The following is a 10,411-nucleotide window of genomic DNA, read 5'->3' on the forward strand; positions in this document are numbered from 1 at the left end:
TGTAAGGTACCGTATTTTTCGGACTATAAGCCACACCGGACTATAAGCCGCACCCGCCATTTTTAAAAAAAAAAACCCGCAAACGTTAACATATAAGCCGCACCGACTATAAGCCACACCCCCAACATAAAAAAACTACACCCAAAACTGTCGTCAAAAAAAGTGAATATAGCTATCTGTTCAGTGTTGCTTTCTGTGTAGCTTTGATCCCGGGGTAATGCTGGTTCTGAAGCTGTGGTGCCCTCTTCACGTAGCAGTCCAGCCTTGCAGAATCTGGGCCGAGCTTACGTGCAGTGGCTCTGTTTCCCTCCTGTTGCGCAATTTCGATAGCCTTCAACTTAAAAGCGGCATCATAGCAAGATCTTCTATTCTTTTCCATGATGAGCGCGTTTGAATTTGAAGAGAAATATTTCGTCGTGTCTGTCGAAGATTAATCCGTCGTGTCGTTTCTGGTACTAGCTAAAACAAAATGGTGCTTCTTCTTCATACTTTTATTCACGGCAACCTCCGGCTAAAGAGCCCCCTGGTGGCTGAAGAAAAAAATCCACATATAAGCCGCATGGTTCAAAGTTCAGAAAAAAGTCACGGCTTATAGTCCGAAAAATACGGTACTATGGTAAACTTAGATTTATTTGGTCCCCCTCCGTCACCGGGTGCGAGTTGTATGGATTATTTTTGCAAAATTTACAGATTTTTTTTGTCTTTTTATACAAGTAAACATCCGAAGAGGTTGACATGTACGGGACAACAAAATACAGACTTGTTGTTATTGAGTTTGTCAACACGAACCGCTACCTGAGAGGCACTACTAGCCCCTCCCCCATCAGAGAGTCAGAGCAGGACGAGTCAGTGCAACGTCAATCAAATGAGAGAGAGGGTGGGGGCGATGTTTTATGGGTAGAGTAGTTTATTTTTCCTGTAATACTTCATTATAGTTTTTTAAGACAAAGCTAACTGAAAGGGGCGCTGAGTAGAGTTACAACCAGGGATTACAAATAATTACTTTTTTTTCTTCTGCAGTTCGGTGCCCCCTCCAGCAGATGGCGAAATAGGCGACCGCCTAGTTCGCCTATGCCAAGAGCTGATTATTCAATTCAATTCATTCCAAAAACACGCTATTGATACCACAGGGAAATTAGCTAATTAACGAGGAATGAGGAATTAAAGATTAACAAGGTGTAAAAATTTCAAATTAAGGTTTTAGCTGTTTTGAAATTTGCTATCAGGTGGGCTCGGCTCGTAGCAGCTGTTATTTTGACTCTTATGAAAAATTTCCTTTTTATTTTTCCAACACGAGCTCCTCCTGACTGCTGTCTGCTGCAGGTAGGATACTGACTACTCATAACTATGCAGTTTAAGTATTTAAGCACAGAATGCTTGTTTACATTCACATTTCAGAATAATTACAGGTTGTTTCTGATTCAAACCTACTCTCATGAATCATGACGAATTATCTGGGTCAAAAAAAAATGAATCAACCTGTTTTTAAAATTTCTGTTTTGTCATAAAAAAGTGTAGAAAATGAGGCGTGCCCACTCACACAGTCCCCACTCGGCGTGCTGACACACACAAAGCTGCACATACAGCAGGCTCCCCGCGCCGAGCCAGCATAATTAGCAAACTCGTTAAGCTCATCTGCATCTCTCTTCAAAGGAGATTGATGCAAATGGGAGGAATTTAGCCACCGGCAGCCATTAGGCCCAAAAAAAGATGCGAGTTGTGGGAGAACTGGGCCACAACCAGGCGGATAAAGACTCTTTTTTAACCCCGGACTGTGCGAACAATACAACCAAGCAGGAGCTTTTTATTTGCTCACCTGTCAGACAAAAGTCGTGTTTAATCATGGGCCCTCCTGGTGAGTGCAGGGTCCTCGCTTCTGAGTGAAGTTTCATTAGAAAAGTGCAACAGCATCAGTAATTTACTCTGCTAACAAGTTGTGTCTTTGTTGTTGTGTCCTAATGTATTCCTCCGCCGTGTCGAGTCCAAACAACATTAAAAACACATTAATGAGGCACCACTGTCAGGCACGGTCTTTTCTTCCATCGGAGCGGACCCCCGAGTTTATTTTGACTCAGTGGTTCACAGATTTCAAACACCTGGAAGTGGCCAGAACCACAAAATAAATCTGCAGTTTCAGTCCCATTTCTTCACTGTAAACTGGATGTAGACAACAATGTTGAACGCAGTTGTTTTTAGCTAAAGAACATTACATAATATTTAACATTTGCTGCTGTGCGTATCAGTACACCATAAACATGACTTACTAAATCAGCAGTGCCAAAACCTGGTCCTGGAGGGCCACCAGTCCTGCAAGTTTTAGTTTCTGTTCTTCAGCAGGTCTTCAGTCACTTAAATCAGGTGTCAAGAACCTGCAAAATCCACTTTTTTACCCTTATTCCCCCTGGTTTTGCTTTTATTTTCCCAACTTCTTTGTGCTAATTTTAAATACCTTCAACTTAATTTTTTTTGCTACTTTTAATAATTTTCATCTTTTTCAGCTCCTTTCATCTATTCTGTCAATTCAAACCTTTTAAGGCCTTTATTAACTTCCTTATGTTAATTTAGACTTTTTACGCTTCTTTTAGCTGATTTCTTTTTATTAAACTATGATTGCCGTTTTAGCTATTTTCAGCTTTTATATCAAATTTCACCTTTTTGTGATAATTTAAGCTTCTTACTGAATATTTTTAGCTGATTTCTGTTAATTTAAGCTGTGTTTTTGCCATTCCAGCTACTTTTTCAGCTAATTTTAGCGTTTACACCAAGTTTAAACTTTTTGTGATAATTTCAGCTTCTTGCTGAGTATTTTTAGCTGATTTATGTTCATTTAAGCTGTTTTTATAATTTTAGCTACTTTCAGTTAGTTTATGCTTTTACGTCAAATTTAGCCTGTGTGAAAATTATTGCTTCTTAATATTCTTTTAGCTACTTTAGGTATTTTAAACTGATATAGCTAGCTTCAGCTAGTTTTTGCTTTTACATCAAATTTCACATTTTTATGATAATTTCAGCTTCTTGTTGATTATTTTAGCTGATTTCTCTTCATTTAAGCTGTTTTGCCATTTTAGCTTTTCAGCTAGTTTGAGCTCTTCCATCAAATTTCACCGTTTTGTGATAGTTTCAGCTTCTAACTGAATATTATTTTAGCTGATTTCTTTTTATTAAACTATGATTGCGTTTTAGCTATTTTCATTTTTATATCAAATTTCACCTTTTTGTGATAATTTAAGCCTCTTACTGAATATTTTTAGCTGATTTCTGTTCATTTAAGCTGTGTTTTTGCTATTTCAGCTACTTTTACAGCTAATTTTAGCTTTTTCATCTAAATTCACCTGTTTGTGATCATTTTAGCTTTTATTCAGCAAACATTTGCTCTGTCTTTGTGCTAATTTCAGCTTTTTTAGCTATTTTTCTGCTGTCAGCTGCTTTAGCAGAAAACTGCTAATTTTTGTTCTCCTTTTCTTGCTTTTCATCAAATATAAACTTTTTTACTCTGTTCAGCATCAGTCTGTTGATCTCAACTGTTTCGGCTGACGTCTACCTTTGGTTTCCTTTCAGCAAACGTCAGACATTCAGGTTTTCCTCACATGAACAGATTTATTAATCATTTTCAGCTTCTTTAGCATTTAGCATTCAGTCTGCACATTTGCAGGAAATTTAAACTTTAGTTTAAAGTTTGAGTTTAGCGCGTTAGCTTCAGAGCTTAGCGACGTATTTCTTTACTTGATCAGATCGCGTCCAAAAGGCCGTTTCTCGACACGCCTGACTCAAATCTTCACATCAGCCGAGGTTCGGCTGTGACACGGGTCATCCATCTCTTTCGCCTCACCTTGTTTATTCTCCCCGATCGTTGGGGCTTCAGGAGTGTTTCCACAGCTCTAATGAGCCCCCCTCTGAATGCTTGTTTTTCTAACAATGGGCGCTGATGGACAGGCTGCAGCCAGGAGCTAAATCCAAGTCAGGGGAGAGAGAGACGGATGTTTGTGCCTGCAGGAACGGCATGATGAAGCTTTTAATATTCTAACGAGGCAAATGTCGGCTAAAAAGGTGAACAACACCCCCCCCACCCCCCCACAGCCCCCCAGCCTGAAAGCCATCAGAGGAGTTAATTAACAGGAGGAGTGAGGTTCGGCTGCGAGGGAGACGGCCACATGTGATTGGGAGTTAAGCCCTGCTGTCCGTGGTCTCGGCGGACGAGCCCAGTTAGCACCAGGGGAATATAAACAGGAGCTCCTGCAGGCTGTTTGTTTCTGTTTATAGAGTATAAAAAATAACAAATAAAAAATAAAATAAAAGAGAGAGAACATTATTTCTACAGAGCCTTAATGGACAGACGTGTTCAGATGAAGATGTTTATCTTTTATTTAACAACTCAGAAACATTTCTTCTTTTGTTTTGTAAAATTAAAGAGTCTTTTAAATGTTTGAGCCAAGAATGTAAAAAAAAAGCATAAAAATCCAACTCGAATCCTCGGGACAATATACTTTAATTTCTTTGTTTAAAAAAAAAAACAAACGTTAAAATGAGCGTAGCCTTTAAAAGTTTGAACAAATAGAGATTTTTAATTTTGTTTTCTTTCCAAAGTTTCTTTATTCTACAGTGGTGAGAATAATTGTTTGATCTCATGTTGATTTAGCAAATTAGCTCACTTACAAAGAAATGAACAATCATGTTTTTTTAAAAGTTTTTTTTTCATTTAAAATATCAGCTTCAAATGAACAAACACATTATATAAGACATCAACAACATGCTTAACAAAAAGCTAAAATAATAGCTAAAAGCAAAAAATAACAAAATACAATTTAAAACTTAAATGTAATAAAAAGCTAAAATAAGGAAAGGCTAGCTAAAAAAGCTAAACACTAAGCCAAAAGTAGCTACATGATAGCTCGGTAGCAAAAGGCGAAAAGCAAACATATTTAAAACACTGGTTAAAATGTAAAAGTAGTTAAATGCTTTCTTGTTAGCAAATGACTGGACAAAAAGCAAACATATTTAACACTAAAATGTAAAAGTAGCTAAATGCTAGCTCAGTAGTGAAATGNAATGACTGGACAAAAAGCAAACATATTTAACACTAAAATGTAAAAGTAGCTAAATGCTAGCTCAGTAGTGAAATGCTGGGCAAAAAGCAAACATTGAAAGCACAAGTTAAAATGTAAAAGCAGCTAAATGCTAGCTCATTAGCAAAAGGCTGGGCAAAAAGCAAACATATTTAAAATGTCAAAATGTAAAAGTAGCTAAATGCTAGCTCAGTAGCAAAAGGCGGGGCAAAAAGCAAACATTTAAAACACAAGTTAAAATGTAAAAGCAGCTAAATGCTATCTCATTAGCAAAAGGCTGGGCAAAAAGCAAACATATTTAAAACACTAAAATGTAAAAGTAGCTAAATGCTAGCTCAGTAGAAAAAGGCTGGGCAAAAAGCAAACATTATAACCCTAGTTAAAACGTAAAAGTTGCTAAATGCTAGCCAAGTAACAAAATACTAACTAAAGCCTAAATGTACCAAAAACTGGCAAAAATAATGGCTAAAACATAAATGTAACTAAAGGCTAACCAAAGACTGAAGAATCAAAACACCAACTAGCCAAAAGTAGTAAAATAAAAGCAATAAACACTAATTTCAAAAAGGATAATTTAGAAAAATACTAAAGGTAGAAAAAATGTAGCGAAAAGTAAAAAAAGTCTAACTAAAAGCTAAAAGAAGCAGAATACTAGCTAAACACCGAAAGTAGCTAAATTCAAAGAAAATTTCTCTCACCTTCTTTATTCTTTGGCTTTTTCCTATTCTATTCTATTCTATTCTATTCTATTCTATTCTATTCTAGCAAAATGCTAGTTAAAACACAAATAAATTAAAACACTAGCTAACAGCACAAAGTAGCAAAATACTAAACCCTATAAAATGGCTAGGTAAATGTTAAAAGTAGCAGATCATGTAGCTATAGTTGAGAAAAGGTGAGTTAAAAATAAATAAATGACCAGGGGTCTCATTTATAAAGGATTGCGTGGAAACCATACTAAAAGTGAACGTACGGCTGAAAGGCGGAAATGGCTTACGCCAAAAAAAAATTCAGATTTATAAAACCGTACGTACGCATGTTTCTGCGCATCTTTCCTTTATAAATCACAGCCCCACGTCAGAGTTTGCGCACGAGGTCCCGCCTCAGGTTCTACCCTCTACACACCCACATTCAACCATAAACAGTCAATGTAAAGTACCTCATGAATGTTAAGATGTATTTAAATCAGTCAGCTGATCGGTGATTGGTTCAGACACGCTCCGTCGTGTGTCTGGAGGATGACAGGTGCTGACAGCTGCTCACGTGAACAGATTGTCTGTAACTGACACAGATTTTCCCACATTTTGCTTTAGAGTAATCTAACAATTTTAACAAAAAATTCTCAGCTTCAAATTAATTTTCTCTCAGAGCCTGCAGGACGATAAAAACAATAAAAATTAAATTAAATAAGTCAGATAAAATAAGAAATAAGTCCATTGCTCTTCTCCTCGTCCTCTCCCCCTCCTGTCTGCTCTGTTATCAGCGGCAGACACCCCCGCTCCGCGCACACACATACGCACGCACGCATCCCCCAGTGCGCACGTGACAAACATGGACTTTAAACGTGAAGGTTTATGACATCCACACTGGTGAGGTGGATGCGCCATGCGCGTGTATCCAAAGCGTTACTTTTGCTGTCCTGCTGTTCTTGTCGGGGAGGGGTCTGTGGGTCAGGGAGGGGTCTGTGGGTCAGGGAGGGGTCGGTGGGTCAGGGAGGGGTCTGTGGGTCAGGGTCATCTGAGGAGGAAGCAGATGAAGGGAGTTGCACACGGGAACTTTTATTTAAGATTTAAGGTTTTTTTATTTCAAAGGTCCTCATGGCTCAGCAGCAGAAGCATAAATATTACTGTTAAGAAAGCTGATGATAAAGTTGAATAAAAATCTAAGTCTGATGAAGGTAAATTAAATATCTGACAGTGATCATTACACAGTGTGGCTCTAACTCCTCACTTCACCATCTGTGTCGCAGTTTCCCGTCTCCAAAATGAGCGTACGCATGGGTCAGAGCTGTGAGGCACCGCACATTTTCACGTCAAGTTTGGGTTTTATAAATCACAACCTTGGCGTAAAAAGTGGCGTACGCAAGTTTCTGGGCTCAAATTGTGCGTACGCCAGTTTTATAAATCTGACCCCTGGGCTCAAATTGTGCGTACGCCAGTTTTATAAATCCGACCCCTGATGTGTTGACATAAAAAGCTTCAAACTCCCTCACACTGTCAGTGTCTTAAATAAAATTGTTTTTAAAGACTATTTACCTTCTTTCTTTTGTTTCCAACTAAAGCTTTTATGAAGTTCCCAGCAGGTGAGCACGGCTCAATAAATCAAAGCCGAACAGCCGCAGCTTTCTTCTCAAAGTCCTCTGATGAGCACATAAAAGTTTCATGGCCTCCTCTCTTCTTGTCAAACACTTTAAAGGGCTCGTTCAGCCAAATTACAACGAGAGCTTCCTTTCTGCTCACCTCTGTGCTGGAAAATTACCTTTTTTACAGCTTCCCTCAGTGGAAAGCAGGATTTGATGCTCAGACTGAGGCCTTCCCTGAAATAAAATGGAAAACGGTTAAATCTGTGAATTATTTCTTGATACTCACACAAAAATACAACCATTACTTGCTTTAAAAGAAGCTGCTGAGCGTTTACACGAATCTCCCTGTGGGCAGTGTTCATTAGAAGTGCTTCCTACAGATGAAATAGTTCAGACTTTAGTGCTGCTTGGGGGCAACAAAACAAGCTGGAACCACCAGACGGAAGAAAACCATAAATTAACGTAGTGAACAAGAAAACCAACAGATACACGCTTAAACATCTGAAAGGTGAATAATGTCACCAGTTATTGTGTAAATTCTTAACAACCATTCATGTTATTGTCATCATTTTTTTCTTTTGTACATTTTTTCACACAAATCCCGTTAGCGGAGAGATTCTTGTTTTGTAGTTAGTGAAACTAACTTTTTGGTTAGCTATCCACATCACTGCTGACCAGAAACCCTAAAGAAATTTAGTAGACAATTAGTCATTTTTTGTATTTGTTATTTAAATAAATGTTATTTTGTTTCCTTGTGACGGTTTTAGTTTGAATGTTAGCCACTAAATATGCTACATGCTACACACAGGGTGCCTGGCACGTCCAGCACTGCTTGTAAGAGAGGAAAGTTTTTATTTAATTCAGGATAAATAGTATAAAAACAGAAGTTTTATACTTTTTAGTGGACTTAAACCTAATTTAGCATGAGCTAATTGGTCTGCTAATAGTTTCCAAAGTTAGCAAACAAAGCTAATCTGCTAAGTGAGAAGCTAGTTCCATTGTGAGCAGATTAGCGGAATTTAGCTAACTAAAGCTGTTTCCAAAGTTAATAAAAAAAGCTAATCTGCTAAATGAAAAGCTAGTTCCACTATTAGTGGCTTGGCAGAACTCCTGTTTTTAAAGTTAGCAAAAAATGTTAATAGCTAAATGAGAAGCTAAAAGTTCCACAATTAGCAGATTTAGCTCACTACTGCTGTTTCTAAAGTTAGCAAAAATAAAAGCTAATCCGCTAAATGAGAAGCTAGTTCCACTATTAGCGGATTGGCGGAACTCAACTCACTACTGCTGTTTCAGAAGTTAGCAAAATAAAAGCTATTCTGCTAACTGAGAAGCTAGTTCTACAATTAGCATATTAGCTGAACTTAGCTGACCACTGCTGGTCACCTGATTTAGCTCTACACATCCCAGTCAAACTGTGGCTTTAGCTTCTAGTTTCTCATGTTAGAGAATGTGGCGATGTCAAAAGCCCAGGTTATCTTCCCTGAGGAGCTCCTATTTTAATGACTTGTTTGGCTGCAGCTTTAAATTGAACTATTTTCCTCCCAACAAGCACTGAGGGGAAAAAAAAACACATCTGAAATGTGAGCAGCGGACGAATTAAATACATCAGAACGGATTACACCCGGCAAAATGTCAGGCGAGGATGAGCCTGCCTAATAACCTGTAAAATTGTGTCCCATTCTGCTTATTATTCATAATGGAGTGAGTGCAGAAAGAAGCACGGGGCGCTCGCTGGTGCTTATCAGAGGCAAAGTGCTGATTTCACACACATTTACAGATCATCGAAATGCTTTATTTTCCAGCAAACGCCATGATTTGAACTCAGCAGGAATAAGACAATCATCGTTACGACTATGATAATCTTTTTAGGAACTGAATTGCTTCACTAATTACAGCTCTGGAAAAGACTGGCCTCTGTAATAACTCTGATATAATCACTAGAACAACATTCATAAAGAAAGAGAAAGTGGACACAGAAAGTTGCATCAGAAATGCTAATTCACAGAGAGCAGTCCGTCAGCTCTGCAGGCTGCGTTAATGCGACATGTGGCTCCGCAATTAGCCGATTCATGAACACGGAGGCTTCAGCAGAGCTCAGATGGCTACAATTAAAAGCAGATGCTACTTGGGCTAATGGGGCAGTCGTGTGGCTGAGACGCTGAGCTACCCAGACGATGAGAGGGAATCTGCCTCAGATCTAATCTGTGAGGCTCCCTGCTGCTTCAGATCACAGAGGAAAGATACAAATCTCTGACCCCACGAGGCCTGGGGCTCGCTGAGGAGGAGGGATGAAGAAAAGAAAAGAAAAGAAAAGAAAAAAAGAAAAGAAAAGAAAAGAAGAAGGAAGGCTGGAGAAATCGAAGGTGAGTCGAGTGAGGTGAAAAATCAAAACAAAGATAAAACAGGAATGATGTTTGCAGAGGAGCTGAAAATGTCATAACTGCTAAAAAAAGGCTAAAGGAAGCAGAAAACTAGCTAAAAACTAAAAGAAGCAGAATGCTACCTGCAAGCTAAAAGTAGCAAAATGTAGCAAAAACATAAAAGCTAAGAGCCAAAACAATCAAAACCCAAAGTAGATAAATGCTAACCAAGTAGCGAAATAATTGCTAAAACCTAAATTTAGCAAAAGGCTAACAAAAAGCTAAAAGATGTGAAGCCAAAAGTAGAAAAATACTAGCTAAAACCTAAATGCAACAAAAAGCAGCTAAAAGCAAACAGTAGCAAAACTAGCTACATACTAAACGTAGCAATAATAGCTAAATCTAATTTTAACAAAAAACTTAGTAAAAGAGAAAAGTAGCAAAATGCCAAATAAGTTACAAAATATGAGCTAAAACCTTCATATAGCAAAAGCCTAGGAAAAAGCTAAAAGATGTGAAAAACTAGCTAAAAGCCAAAAGTAGAAAAATAGTAGCTAAATCATAAATGCAACAACAACTAGCTTAAAACATAAAGTAGCAAAATTAGCTAGATACTCATAGGCTGTGTCCAAAACGGCAGGACGGGTCCTCCGAAGGTCGAATTTGTCGGCCGCATACGTCACAGC

Source organism: Austrofundulus limnaeus, unplaced genomic scaffold (genome assembly GCF_001266775.1).
Source record: "Austrofundulus limnaeus strain Quisiro unplaced genomic scaffold, Austrofundulus_limnaeus-1.0 Scaffold283, whole genome shotgun sequence".
Lineage (NCBI taxonomy): Eukaryota > Metazoa > Chordata > Actinopteri > Cyprinodontiformes > Rivulidae > Austrofundulus > Austrofundulus limnaeus.